Genomic DNA, 13,606 nt, shown 5'->3' with positions numbered 1-13,606 from the left:
AGAAGAACAGGTTATTTTGGGAAAGAAGTGGAATGACATTTTTGTTCGAAGAACAATTTTAAAATTAAGTTAAACTTTCGTGATCATTTTGTAGCCAAAAAAGGTTGGGGACGAAAAAAATTTTCAACCCCTACCTTAGGGACCGAAATTGTACTTAACCCAAAATTTATATGTTATTTCTAACTAAATGATGTGTTTTTATTATCATTGAACTTATTGTATGATATTGAACTAATATATAAGAGGTTTAGCCATTCTTATATCATAATTGATACATTTTTTTGGATCAAATTCACATTTGAATATATTTTATTAATTAAGTGAGTCAAGATTTTATAATTATAATCATTCAAAAATCTAGTGTCATTACCAAAAAATGATATGCTATTTCTAGCTAAATAATGTGTTTTTCTTATTAATAATTTTCAATTTTTTTTTTTGAGTAATGTCTATGTTGTTTTCCTGTTAACTAAATGGTTTTGATCTTTTCAAGTAAAATGGTCAAGAAATCAATTGCCCAAAAGAGTATGAAAAAGAAAGATACATCAAGATATGATATAAGCATATATACATCCAAGTAACTCCATTTTCTTTGCACACAAATATGGTCTAACATAATTTTCTCCCAAGATACTTGGTAGACTTCATCAGTAAAATGAATTCATAAAAGAAGGCGCTTGTGGATAAAATGGAATTCGACTCTTTAAGCAATATCCTAGAGATAAACATCAACAAGAAGATTATGATGGAGTTGTTCATTGCTTTGATTTGAATAACAATCGCCTAGACATTTATGGTAAAATCAAAATCACCACAGTTGTTCTACGATTATGTGAACAGGTACGTTATACTCTCAATGATGATCACATGTTTTCAAGAGACAATATTTCGCAATTATCTAGCAGATACAGCACCTAGACTAACGTGGATTGTATATTTGACGAGTGAGATGCTAGTAAAAAAGGTTGAGCGTGAGGGAAAAGATGAAACGGTAAGTTTAGCACATCAAATTTGATATTAAAGATCTCAATATTAGGGACTTTTGTGTTTTAAGGACTCCCTAAACAAGTAGATTTGAGGGAAGAGAAAAATGAAAAAAAAAAAAAAGAAAAGAAGACAGGGAACGTTCAAAAGAATGAAAGAAAAGAAGAAACATGTTTAAGAGAATTCTTCGAAACTGAAACTGAATTAGACTGAGTGTAAGACCTGGAAAATTTAAGCAGTCAATTAAATAATTAAAATTGAGATAAGAAGGTTTGAAATTGTTGGTTTCGGTTAAAAATTTAAATTTCATAATTTAAAAATTTATAGATAAAATTTGAACTCAAAAAATTATTTGAAGCGCAAAAATATAATTATTTATGGAAAAATACATACTAGCACTATAATTAACTGTATATTCTTAGGTCTGTTTAGTACTATGTATAAGAAAAATTAAAATATAAAAATAACCAGAAAAATATTTAGAATATAAACTAGAACACTTATTTTTTAAATTTTGGCCCTACATAGGGCTAATAGATGAATTTTGGTTAGAGTCACAAAACATTACTTTAACCCATTTTTCATTCATTTTCACCAATTGAGAGAGAAGCTCGAGCATGAGAGAAGAGAAGAAAGAAAAAGCCTAAACATTATTCACTCTCCACCTTGATCAAATCCACTTTTCTCACACACCAAAGCTCCGATCGACGACTTGTTTGCGGCTATGCGTTCCTCTCATCTTCTTCTGCATTTTTATACCACTTTTGCGATCAGTAATCGTGAGAAACCTACCCCATTTTTCTATTTCTTGCTAATTTTGTGTTTTTAGGTAGTGAGGTGATGAAATTGTGATTTTAATGCTTTAGGAGAAGCTCAAGCTCAATTTCGGCAGAATTTCAGAAGTGAACTTCTATTGCTCTGTTTTTTACAGAAGCTGATTATGCAGGAGATTTTTTTTCTTTTTGTCTCTAAAACCAGAAGTAAACAGAGAATGGAAGAAGCGAATGAGACCAGCATGTATTCTAGTTTGGTTTTCTAATACCATGAAACCTACATTCAGTCTCCACCACAATCATGGTGGAATTTTCACTATAATCAACCAGATTACACACACCAATCACTACAAAAAAAAGGGGTTAAAATGGCGGTTTTTTAAGGTAATTACGGCGGTTACAACCGCCATTAGTATCGAAAATGGCGCCCCCAAGAAACGCCGGAATTCTGGGTGCCATTCTGGTTATTACGGCGGTTTTCTGAAAACTGCCGTAATAACCAGTGAATAATACGGCGGTTTTTTGGCGGTTAAAATGGCGGTTTTAACCGCCATTTTAACCAAATAAAACGGCGGTTTAATGTTGGTTTGTAACCGCCGTTTTTACCTGGATTTAATGGCATCATCCTTGTTTAAAATGGCATTTATAACCGCCGTTTTTACCTGGGTTTAATGGCATCTTTTTTGTTTAAAATGGCATTTTTAATCGCCGTTTTTACCAGGGTTTAATGGCATCCTTTTCAATTAAAATGGCGTTTTTAACTGCCATTTTTACCATGATATAATGGCACCATTTTTGTTTAAAATGGCGTTTTTAGCCGTCGTTTTTACCTAATTGCAATTTTATACTTTTTAAAATGAAATTGAAACTATGTATTTAAAGTGACATTTTTAGAACTCAAACTTTAAAATCTCATAATAACCAAAAAGCATAACCTTAAAACAAACATCATAACAAGATTTTTAATTCATACACAGTCTTCGAAAATAAAAAATCATAATCCAAAAACAAAGTATCAAAGATAACATTTTTTAATAATTTGTCTTAACATATATCTATAATACTTAATACATAAAATCTGTATCATACAAGATCATGCTTCTTTATTGCTCGCTCCAGAAGACCTACTTCCTAACTCTCTTGGTGATGGAATCTCACTCTCTTGATCCAATCTCTACAACAAAAATATAATTATGAGCACAATAAAAAAGGATATAAAACTGAATCTGAAACTATTAATATAAAATTATTCAATCAAAAAAGAAAACTCACATATACTAACTATTTGCACAATAAATTCTCTGTTTTCTGGGAATTAGGAAAAAGAAACTGACACTAATTTAACTCTATTTCAACCATCAATCTCTCTCTGTTTTTGCCGAATTTCTTGATTCCTCTTACAAATATTTTGCAAGATAAATTTGGACACAATTAAATAGAGTTAAACATGCATTCACAACATTCCATATGAATTCAATATCCTATTTACAGCAGCAAACTATATAAGGCTTTTTAGTGGGACAACATTTAACTAGGATTGTAAGTACTTACCTGAGTTTCAGGCTTCAAACGATATTCTACGAATAAAGCCCATTGATCAAGAGCAATATCTTCTGGTGTATTATTTATGATCTCGGTTTTACTCAACCTCGGATCATAAAACTCATTCCAAAGCTTTATCCTATGTTCCCTCCATTTTTTGCCAAGCAATTGGAGTAGAAATCGTTTGGCCAAGCTATCACACACTTTGAAGCAAAATCGAGCCTTTAATATGGAACAAAAAAAATATATTAAAACTATTCCATTGATTTTCAAAAAAGCTCTCTGGAATGTTTGACCACTTATCAAAACTGATTGAAAATGCTACACAATCAGTGGCCAATTGTCCACAAATTCCTGCAAGGAGTCCGGCAGCTTCCCCTATTGCTGCATGTTGTCTATCAAAATTGACAACTATGCGCAAACCTTCTGGCAAATTATGCACATCCTTCACTAATAAATGAAGGCATGTACTATTTTCAAATTCATCTAAAATAGATAAATAAATATAAATAAATGAGTAATTGAGCAACTAAATAATAAAACATATAATGATAGATATATATTATAAAAGATTGATTCTTGTGCAGGATATAATGTAACAGCTACATATATAATACTATATATTATACATCAGAATTCCAAATCAAGGTGAAAATAGGCTAATATTAGTAATATCCACTGCAAGAATAAGTTGAACCAAATAAGTAAGATGAACTAAGATGAACGTTTCATGGCTCATAAATATTTGAGAAAGTGCACGACAACAAATTATTAGTAGAAGTAGAAGTAGAAGTAGAAGGGAAGTAGTAGTGGCAGGAACATTATTTGAAGGAAAATCTGAACAAGGACATGTAAATTGGAAGATAGTGAAATTTGGAAAGGAAGAGGAGTGAAAGAAATGGTGTGATAGGTGGCTGGAGAATATTATAGTTGAGAATATTACATACCTATGGCATCAACAGTCCAGTAATACTTAGATTCACGCCCACGTTTACGTTTAGGTTCGGATGGATGCTCAGATATAGTTGGAGCAACTGAGGATGGCTCAGAAGAATTTGAAGCTGCCGACTTGTCTCGGGAGGAACTTGCAACTGCTGTCGACTTATCTCCGGAGGAATTTAAAGCTGCTGACTTGTCCCGGGAGGAATTTGTAGCTGCTGCCTACTTGTCCCGGGAGGAATTTGAAGCTGCTGACTTGTCCCGAGAGGAATTTGCAGCTGCTACCGACTTTTCTCGAGAGGAATTTGCAGCTGCTACGGACTTGACTTCTGATGCATTTGATGCTATTGACTTATCTTGTGAAGAATTTGCAGCTGCTACTGAGTTGTCTTGTGAAGAATTGGCAGCTGCTGCTTTAAGTAGATTCTTGTACTTCTTTTGCTTTAGCATATCTGCATAATAGATCAAATAAATAATTAATAAATATAGAATAAAATGTGCATCAAGGTTTAGTAGTTCCATTAAATCAATTAATGAGTCTAAACAACATATTTATGTAAAATTTACAAACAAAAGTTAAATTGAAAAAGAAGAAATATAGACAAAAATTATTTTTCTATAATAAATCACTTATTAATAAATAGTTGGATAACACAAACTATAACATACTACACAAACTGCAACATGATCACTCATATTTCAACAACTCATGACAAAATTGAGTAGCAAAACATATCAACTTCAGAAGAAAAAACACACACAATTTGAATAACACCTTTACACTACTTGAGTTGCTTCCTTTTGCTTGAGAAATAAAGAGAACTAAATAGAAGTAAGCAAAACAAAGCAAATATAGTTCAGTTATTGCCTCATAAACTAGTTCCCAAACTGCAAAACAAAATGGTTCCAAGTGCCTAAGAAGCAAGTCCAAAATCAAAGAAACAGCTCAACCAGTGTCCAATACACACATCAAAATAACAAAAAAGTGGTGAATTTTTTATCAAAGAAAAAAAAATCTTCTTTTACATATAAACCATGACCATCCATAATCAATTTTGTACTAACTAATCTAATTTTACATGAAAACCAATGAAAAGTATAACATTATCATCACCATCATCCGAATCAAACCCATTGTTTTTCTTTTTCTTCTAAGTAACTCTCACTTCTTCTATTATTATTATTATTTTTATTTTTTCTGAAAAATGTTCTCCAAAATTACATATTATCTTTCTTTCTTTCTTTTTTTGGTTGGTGAAAGGATGAAACTAAAATATTGTACTGTTGAGAAGAATGATAAAAACGGAAAGTAATAAGCGAGGAAAAAAATAAAGAAATAAACCGTTATTTGGAAATTAAAGGATGAAAAAGAAGGAAAGAGAGAAGATTAAAAAGAATGAGTAATGATTAACGATCACAAATCTTTTGCAGAGAGTGGTGAAGGTGGCTAAATGGCAAAAAGAGCGCTCTCCCTCTTTTTTGCTTTCAAAACTCAACCAGCAACTATTACAAATATTTAAAAAAAATTAACTAGAGTAATAACAAAAGTCAACAGCCATTTCAATAACAAGACTCAACAACCATTCCACTAAAATTGTTCAAAAATAAATATAAACAAAAGGAAGCCCAAGACAGCCAGCCTAAAAGAAGCAGAAGGAATAAAATGAAACAAGGACTACAACATGTTAATCAAATCTAAGTGCAAGGACATGTTAATCAAATAATGAGCTGCACTACATGTTTGATGTTGATGACCTGAGACTGAAATGAAACAAGGACTACACCATACACTAATGTGTCTAAGTGCTTCTTTTCACTGCTATTTTAGGGCTTTAATTAAATATTGAACAGAGCTAATGCAAAAACATTGAACAGAGCAATGGCAACAGAGCTAAATAACTACAGAAATTACTCATTTATAGCTTTACTTAAAAGAACCAAAAAAGAACCAAAAAAGAACCAAAGAGGCAAATAGAAAAATTGAGATTGGAGCAGTTTTTTCTGAGATATGAGATATGAGATTGGAGATCAAAGAAACTCCTTAATAGAAGTAAGCAATAGAAGGTCTGAGTTCAGAGAGAGAGAGAGAGAAACACCTTAATAGAAGTAAGCGAAAGAAGACCTGAGATCGTCGTCAATCACCCCCGCACCAACGTCAATCCAATGCTTCAACAAAAGACCCAAAAATCCCTAACAGAGCTGTAGAGAAACAAAAACCCAAAAAATCAGCACCAAAAGCAATTTTGAAATCCTAACCCAAACAAAAACAAAGAAATCGGTGCCTTCTGGAATCGAAATGCTGAGGTCAGTAGCCACCAGAGCCTTGCCTCTCACCGGAATCTTCGTCTCCACAGCACAAAAGAAAAAACAAAATAAAACAGCATCAGTTTCGATTTCGGCTTCTCTATGTACGAAAACAGCATTTCGGTTTCGGTTTCAGTTTAACTTGAGAGGGAGAGGTACCTGGAGAGATCGTAACCGGCGGAGAGAGGAGAAGCCCTAGAAGGAAGAAGGCGTTGTCGGAGAGCTTCTTTACACTGAGGAAATGAGAGTGTTGTATGTTCAGAGAGGATAGAAGCCCTAGCTAGAAGGAAGAACGACGTTGAATGAGCTAGGGATTGCAATTTTTTTCTTTTTATATGCGTGTGAAAACGGCGGTTCAAAATTGCCATAATCACCAGAACCGCCAAAATATATAAAGCCAATTACGGCAGCAGAAAAAATTGCCATAATGACTCGATAATATGGCGGTTCTTTAAAACCGCCTTAATCTCCATGCCATTTTAACCCTTTTTTGTAGTGAATACCAATGAATTATAACTTAATTCATCTAGTATCAACCACTAAGCTTTTATCCAAGTATAACCACCACCAAGTGTTGTCCCAACTTGGCAAGAGAGAGCCCACTGGTTCAATCAGCCACCAAGTGCTATCCCAACTTGATAAGGAGAACTAAACCTTAGTTCAACTAATAAAATTACACAAAATTTATTGACTTTTTTATGCATCTCTCTTGCCTCTTCTCTAATGACTTTTTTATATTTTTTTACTCACAATAACAAGTCTTTTTTTCAATTACAGAAAGTTACATTAGATAGCTATAACACTAAAATTTTAAATAAAGTTCTAGGTTGAAGGAAAATGATTTATGCTCTAGTGTGAGAAATGATACTCAAATGCCACTCATTTTTCTTTGCCTTCAAATGATGTTCTGAAAATAATTTTATAGTATGAAGTTTGTAGCGCAAATTTTATCACGGTCTCTTCAATTTTCTTGTTGATTTTGCCCGTTGCAGCTGTCATTCTTAACATGTATTGTCTTTTCATTTTGTTGCACTAACTCTACTCTTTGAAGAGCTGCTCCACCACCTTTGTTTTCTTTGAGGTTGTCCCCCACTACACTTGCATGTTATATTTATTCTTCCAATTTTTGAATATTGATTTATTGATGTTCTTAGAGTAGTGTTCCTGTTCTTGTGTTTTTGTTGTTTTTTTAGTACCCCAGTTGTCTCATAATAATGTCAAATGTCCCACTTTTTTTTCTTCTTTTATTCTAATCATGAATTTTTAGAATCCTCTCTCTTGGCTTCTATTATTTAAATGTTGCTCATTTAGGACATTGGGCTAAGACCTTGTTTTTGTGCATTTGAAGCATGCTGAAACAACATAAACTTGGATTGTGAAATGGGAAATGCTACGGTGATGAAGAACATATTCTTCATCAGCTGATGAAATTACGTGGAAGACACAATTAAGTCACGCGTGTCCCTTTTTTTCTGAGAAGAAAAGATAACTTCTGAAGTGGTGCAGGAGCTTGTCTTATGTCATGTCTCCCTTTTATGGGATTAGATGAAGTTAATGACATTATTTTTTTTAAGTTAATGACGACATTGTTATTATTTTAGTAAATCCTTTGGGTCATTTGGTGGATTGGCCAGTTTTTTTTGTTGTGATTTGAACATTGGGTATTATGGTTAATATTTTTAATCACCAGAAAAATTAGGATTTTGGTGTCACAAATTTAAGATTGGAACCATTATGACCAAAAAGAAAGAGATTGAATTCTTGGACCAACTGAAATCATAAAAATAATAACAATGATAATAAAATAGAAGAGAATGCTTACTATGATGGTTTTGAATTTAAAAAATTGAAATAAATAAATTAATAAAAACGAAAAATATAAATTAAATGATAAAAACTAATTTTAAAGTTTTGTAATTCTACCATTTGTATATTATTAATTATTTATATTGTTTTATTTTTCAACTTGTGTTGGTCCATTATTGTTATTGTTCTTTAATATCTATCTATCATTTATGATTTTTTTATTAAAATAGGTATTCTAAAAAAATTTAATTTGTTAAATTTTTGGTTAATAAGAATTTAATTAGTAATGAGCTATACCTCAAATGACATAGTTTCTCCGTACTCAACTAAGAGGTTATAGGTTTAAGTTTCCTTATTTTCGATAAAAAAAGAAAAAGAATTTGATTGGTATTTAAAAATTATCATTATTATTATATATTTTCATTAAATGATAGAGGAGTGCATACTAATATTTTGTAATTAAAATTAATATTTTAATATAAATTTTTTAATATTATAAATTTTATATTTTGTTTCTTTTCAAAAGTTTTCGATCACACATATTTCAAGTTAAGTCTCAAAGTAGTCCCTGAACTTACCTTCGAGTCTAAAATTAATCCCTAAAGTTAATAATTACTCAAATTCGTCCCTGAACTTGTACTCCGTGACTTATAGTAGTCTCTGAAATATTTTTCGTTCATTAGAACCTTAAAACAACGTCGTTTTGAACAACCAAAAAAAGAAGCATAAAAAAAGTTCGTCGTTTTATATTAAAAAAAATACAACAACCCCCTTCTTCTTCTTCTTCAACTCTGTTATTCTCTTCTTCTTCAACAGATCACAAAAATAAAAACCAACAACACAAAATATCACAAAAAAATTATCATTAATTAGAAAAAATCAATCAACTTAAATAGCAAGTATCAATCAATCTAAACAGCAACAAGCACAAAAAATAGCAACCACAAAAAAACAGAAATAATTACAAAATAGAAAATAACTAAAATTAATCATTGTTGTTATATTAAAACAGGATCAGCAGTAACAATCACCCAAAATATTAAAGAACAATGATTGAATAACTAAAAGAATTAAAAAAAATACCATGGCTGAGAGAGAGAACCGTGCCAGAGGAGAGAAGAGGAAAACCAAGCAGAAATGGAAGCAGGCGAACAACAGCAGTAGCGAAACGGAGGCCTACGAGAGGCGGCAGCAGCAAAAGTTGAGGAGAGCTCTTGTGAGTGTGAGATTATAGTTGGAAAGGGGGAGAAGGAGGGCATCAAATTAAAAAGAAGAAAAGAAAGAGGAATGATATTAAGTTGGGGAAGTAGAAGGGGAAGGGTTGGAGGAGGAAAAGGGGTAGGATTGGGGATGGAGAAAGAAAAGGGAAAGGTTGGAGGAGGAATAGGGGTTGGGGATGGGGATAGAGAAGGAAACAGATTGGAAATTGGGAGGGAGTGGGATTTTACACTGTGCTTCTTTCTTTTTTCTTTTTTTTTTCTTTTATAGAATTGGGGGATTTTACACTGATTTATTTTTCCTTTTTCTTTTTTTGTTTTTTTTTTCTCAAAACGACGTCGTTTTAAGGTTCTGATAAATAGAAAATACTTCAGGGACTACTATGAGTCTTGGAATACAAGTTTACGAATGAATTTGAGTAATTATTAACTTAAGAGATTACTTTGAGGCTCGAGTGTAAGTTCAAGGACTACTTTGAGACTTAACTCCACTTATTTATAGATTAATGCCCTAGAACTCTTCACATTACACAAAACACACCCTGATGATCACAAGTATATTTTTTTAATTTTGTATGATTGTTATTATTCTCACACCAAAATCTTAGTTTATTTTAGGATTGTTATTATTCTCACACCAAAATTCTTATTTTTTTATTTTTTTGGACATAGATAAAATCCAAAATCTAAATCTCCTCTTAAACTTTCCATCCCAAACTCATTCATTCCTCCCTCTCTACTACACATGTAGCAGCCTCCCTCACCTAAAATTAGCCTCTCATGGAAAAAGAAAACATCGGCAATAAAAAAGCATCTAAAGTCAGCAAACTTTCTAAACGACGGCGAAGTTGCACAAAACATTGGTTCCAATACAACTTAATTTGACTTTTCTAATGAAAACAGTAGAGGGAGGATGCTGCATGTGTAGTAGAAAGGGAGGAATGAATGAGTTTAAGACAGAAAGTATAAGAGTAGGCTTGGGTTTTGAATTTTATCCATGTCAAAAAAAAACAAGAATTTTGGTGTGAAAATAATAATCATAAAAAATTAAGATTTTGGTGTGAGAATAATAACAATCATAAAAAATTAAAAAAAAAATATACTTATGATCATTAGGGTGTACCTCGTGTAATGTGAAGAGTTTGAGCATCGATCTATAGAAATAAATGTGAAAAAAAATTTCGAGAAGAAGTGAAATATAAAATTTATAATATTAAAAAAATTATATTAAGGGTAATTTACGTTATTAAATTGTTACACCCTCAATATTACGCAAATGCATTGTTTCAAAATTCAATACGCAAATACGTTGTTTTATAATTCTATATAAACCGCTACTGGTAGTAGCTATTTACAGGTGTGCATAAACCGCTACAACCAGCCGCGGATTATGTGTGTGCGTGTGTGAGGGTAAACCGCTGCTGGCAGCAGTGGTTTACGTGTGTGCGTGTGTGAGTGTAAACCGCTATAAACTATAGCGGTTTACGTGTAGTGTGCTGCCTATATAGTCAATACATATATATAGTTTCGTCTTCTTATATTGTAGTTAAAATATAAATGTTATACCAAATAATTTTATTGAAAATTAAATAAACAAAAGTCACATGTATATATTTTTCAAAAAATAATGTAAATTGTACTATCTTCTAAGAATTAATGGAAGTCATGTATAATTCAGTTAGAGAGTAAATTACACCAAAAACAAGAACAAAAAATACTGTTTTAATATATTATGTGTATAATATACCTATATATCTCCCTATTTTTATGTACTCACGTATCTTTTTATTTTGTATATGTTTGATTAAAAATATTATTTATATACTAAAATAAATTATATAGGCGTACGATTTTTATGTACTCGCTGTAACATCTTAATTAGACTTTTTTTGTTAAATATCAGAATTTTTTGTTTGTCTGTTTTTTTCCTTAAAGACAAACATAACTTCTATGTTTTAACTCTTGTTCACTGGAAATAACTAAGTGTAGTTTTTACGTTCTGTTCAATTATTAAATTGAAAAATAATTTAAAAACATATTATTTTTTTGCTAATTTTGTCATTCGATTTTATTTATAATAAAAAAATCAAGAATAATTATCAGAATTTTTGTATTTTTTTCATAGCCATGTTTTATAAATAAATAATTTTTTGTACTATTATTTTTAGTATTCTTTTATAAGTTTTGATTTTTTTAATCAATTTTTCATTTATTTTGTTTGTTCATAATAATATGTCTTTTTAGATTTTTTTTTATATTCTCTAATGCATATTGTTATATTTGTGTAACGGAATTTTTAATATTCATTATCCATATAAAATTTTTAGTTATTTCTATTAATACATATTCTTTTGTATGGAACTTAGTTTTGTATGGAACTTAGTTAATTTTTATTTAATTTTGTATAATTTGACTATATAGGCAGCACACTACACGTAAACCGTTGTAGCCTATAGCGGTTTACACTCACACACGCACACACGTAAACCGCTGCTGCCAGTAGCGGTTTACCCTCACACACGCACACACATAATCCGCGGCTGGTTATAGCGGTTTATGCACAACGTATTTGCGTATTGGATTTTGAAACAATGTATTTGCGTAATATTGAGGATGAAATAATTTAATAATGTAAATTGCCCTTATATTAAAATATTAATTTTAATTACAAAATATTAGTATGCATTCCTCTATTATTTAATGAAAATATAAAATAATAATGATCATTTTTAAATACCAATCAAATTCTTATTAACCAAAAATTAAACAAATTAATTTTTTTAGAATATTGATTTTAATAAAAAAATCATAAATGATAGATAGATATTAAAGAATAATAACAATAATGGATCAATACAAGTTGACAAATAAAATAATATAAATAATTAATAATATACAAATGGTAGAATTACAAAACCTTAAAATTAATTTTTATCATTTAATATATATTTTTTGTTTTTATTAATTTATTTATTTCAATTTTTTAAATTCAAAACCATCATAGTAAGCATTCTCTTCTATTTTATTATCATTGTTATTATTTTTATGATTTCAGTTGGTCCAAAAATTCAATCTATTTTTTTTTTTTTGTTATAATGGGTTCCAATCTTAAATTTGTGACACCAAAATTCTAATTTTTCTGGTGATTAAAAATATTAGCTATAATACCCAATGTTCAAATCACAACAAAAAAACTGACAAATCCACCAAAAAGACCCAAAAAATTAACTAAAATAATAACAATGTCATTATTAACTTAAAAAAAATTAATGTCATTAACTTCATCTAATCCTACAAAAGGGAGACATGACATAAGACAAGCTTCTGCACCACTTCAGAAACTATCTTTTCTTCTCAGGGAATAAGGGACACGCGTGACTTAATTGTGTCTTCCACGTAATTTCATCAGCTGATAAAGAATATGTTCTTCATCACCGTAGTATTCGCCCAAATATGGTATAATACCAATATCCAATATTTGATTCTAATGCGGAGGGAGCCGCCGCTGAGAAGAAGAGAGCTAACGCAGCTCTGACTAAGATTGCCTCCTATATCTGAAAATCAGTTTTTTGAAATGGTTCTAGAGATTTACATCGTACACTAATTTAATTTCTAAGATTTTAATTGTACTAATTTAAATTTTTAGATTAAACTCCAAATTACATATAGGTCTTTAGCCCAATTTTAAATGTGAGTCATCAGCAATCGAAAAACTTATATGACATAACTAGTACCACATGGTACAGTATAAGAGCTAGCTAATGTGGCTGTTGGTGTGAAAATTTTCAATCTGATCCCTAGTTTCCAATTATGGTTGAAATAAGATTAATTTTAGGTAGGGGTGTCCATGGTTTGGTTAATCCAAAAATCAAACCAGTTTTTTAGTTAACCAAAAATATAGTATTGGTTAATTAATCAAATTGGTTTGAACCGATTATTAACCGGTTAGTAAAATTTAAAATTGGTTTTTAACCGGTTATTAAAATAAAAACTGATTTTTAAAAAATAACCGGTTTCATTTAAAAAATCGATTTTTACACT

Source organism: Arachis stenosperma, chromosome 9, assembly GCF_014773155.1.
Source record: "Arachis stenosperma cultivar V10309 chromosome 9, arast.V10309.gnm1.PFL2, whole genome shotgun sequence".
NCBI classification, from domain to species: Eukaryota; Viridiplantae; Streptophyta; class Magnoliopsida; order Fabales; family Fabaceae; genus Arachis; species Arachis stenosperma.
This window is presented reverse-complemented; position numbering follows the sequence as displayed.